Raw genomic sequence first — 2500 nt, forward strand, 5'->3', positions numbered from 1 at the left:
GGAGTCTAACAGGGTGATGGCGGTGAGTGGGGCTGTATTCTTCCTGAAGTCCACAACCATCTCAACTGTCCTTAGAGCATTTAGCTCTAAGTTGTTCTGGCTACACCAGGTCACCAGGTTGTCAGCTTCCCACCTATAGTCAGACTCATCCCCACCAGAGATCAGCCCAATGAGGGTGGTGTCGTCCGACAAACTTCAAGAGTTTGACGGACAGATGATTGGAGGCGCAGCTGTTGGTATACAGGGAGAAGAGCAGTGGGCAAAGGACGCAGCCCTGAGGAGTTCCCGTGCTGATGGACCTGGAGTCAGAGACTTCTGTTCCCGGCTTAACGCACTGCTTCCTGTCAGAGAGGAAGTCTGTGATCCACCTGCAGGTGGAGTAGGGCACGTTCAGCTGGAAGAGCTTGTCCTGAAGCAGGGCAGGGATGATGGTGTTGAAGGCAGAGCTGAAGTCCACAAACAGGATCCTGGCGTAGGATGCTGGGGCGTCCACATGCTGTAGGGTGAAGTGGAGGGCCATGTTAACTGCGTCGTCCACAGACCTGTTGGCTCTGTAGGCAAACTGAAGGGGGTCCAGGAGAGGGTCTGTGATGGCTTTGAGGTGTGCCAGGAGCAGGCGCTCAAAAGACTTCATTACCACAGATGTAAGGGCGACCGGTCTGTAATCATTTAGTCCTGTTGGCCTTAGCTTTTTGGGCACAGCGATGATGGTGGAGGACTTGAGACAGGCTGGTACATGGCATGTCTCCAGGGAGGTGTTAAAGATGTTGGTGAACACCGGAGACAGCTGGTCAGCGCAGTGCCTGAGGGTGGCTGGAGAGACAGAGTCCGGCCCGGCTGCTTTGCGTGGATTCTGCCTCTTGAAAAGCCCATTAACTTCTCCCTCCTGAAAGGAGAGAGTCGTTTCTGTAGTATGGGTGGGGGATGGGGCCTCTTGGGTGGGAAGGGGTGGTTCAGGACAGTCCAATTGTCTTTCAAATCTACGGTAGAACTCGTTCAGGTCGTTGGCTAGGCGGGAGTCGTTAGTGGTGTGGGGCGCTCTGGGTTTGTAGTTGGTGATGTGCCTGAGCCCTTTGGCAGACAGAAGCAGCGTCGTTAGTAGAGAACTGGTGTTTTAGTGTCTCTGAGTACAGTCGTTTAGCCTCTCTCACCGCTTTGCTAAACCTGTTCTTCGACTCCTTGAATCTGTCTCTATCCCCACTCCTAAACGCTTCCTCCTTCTCCAACCTCAACCTTTTGAGCTTTGCTGAGAACCAGGGCTTGTTGTTGTTAAAGTTCACCCTGGTACGTGTTGGGATACAGCAGACCTCACAGAAGCTGATGTACACAGCCTCTGTGAGTTCATCCAGACTATTGGTAGCAGTCGTGAACATATCCCAGTCAGTACAGTCTAAGCACGCCCGCAAATCTTCCACAGCCTCACTGGTCCACTGTTTAGATGTCCTCACAGCAGGTTTACAGAGTTTTAGTTGCTGCCTGTATGCACGAATCAGGTGGACCAAGGGAGTTCTGTGCGAGCCGAACAGCCCCGTGACCCACAAGAGAAACATCCCCGCCAAATTCGAGCGTTTGACGGGGTCTATCCGTGAAAAAATATTCACGTTTTTGAGTGCACATGCATTTCTGCTGCAAATGCCTCTGGAAGTTTCATGCCGTTCGTATGCCAATTGTGGCAACACGAAAATGACCCGTTTTCCCATTCCGAGGGATTTCTGTGCGACCCTAACAGCCCCGTGAGCCACAAGAGACACATCCCCGCCAATTTCTAGCGTTTCACGGGGTCTATCCGTGAAAAATATAGACGTTTTTGAGTGCACATGCATTTCTGCTGCAGATGCCTCTGGAAGTTTCATGCCGTTCGTACGCAATGTGGCAACACGAAAATGACCCCTTTTCCCATTCCGAGGGATTTCTGTGCGACCCTAACTAACAGCGCCCGTGAGCCACAAGAGAGACATCCCCGCCAATTTATAGCGTTTCACGGGGTCTATCCGTGAAAAATATAGACGTTTTTGAGTGCACATGCATTCCTGCTGCAAATGCCTCTGGAAGTTTCATGCCGTTCCTATGCAATGTGGCCACACAAAAATGACCCGTTTTCCCATTCCGAGGCATTTCTGTGCGACCCTAACAGCCCCGTGAGCCACAAGAGAGACATCCCCGCCAACTTCTAGCGTTTGACGGGGTCTATGCGTGAAAAATATTAAAATATTTGAGTGCACGTGCCTTTCTGCTGCAAATGCCTCTGGAAGTTTCATGGCGTTCCTATGCAATGTGGCAACACGAAAATGACCCCTTTTCCCATTCCGAGGGAGTTCTGTGCCACCCTAACAGCCCCGTGAGCCACAAGAGACACATCCCCGCCAATTTCTAGCGTTTCACGGGGTCTATCCGTGAAACATATAGAAGTTTTTGAGTGCACATGCATTCCTGCTGCAAATGCCTCTGGAAGTTTCATGCGGTTCGTACGCAATGTGGCAACACGAAAATGACCCGTTTT

Source organism: Petromyzon marinus, unplaced genomic scaffold, assembly GCF_048934315.1.
Source record: "Petromyzon marinus isolate PM22_M1 ecotype Great Lakes invasive population unplaced genomic scaffold, UKy_Petmar_22M1.pri1.0 PM_G_Scaffold_38, whole genome shotgun sequence".
Lineage (NCBI taxonomy): Eukaryota > Metazoa > Chordata > Hyperoartia > Petromyzontiformes > Petromyzontidae > Petromyzon > Petromyzon marinus.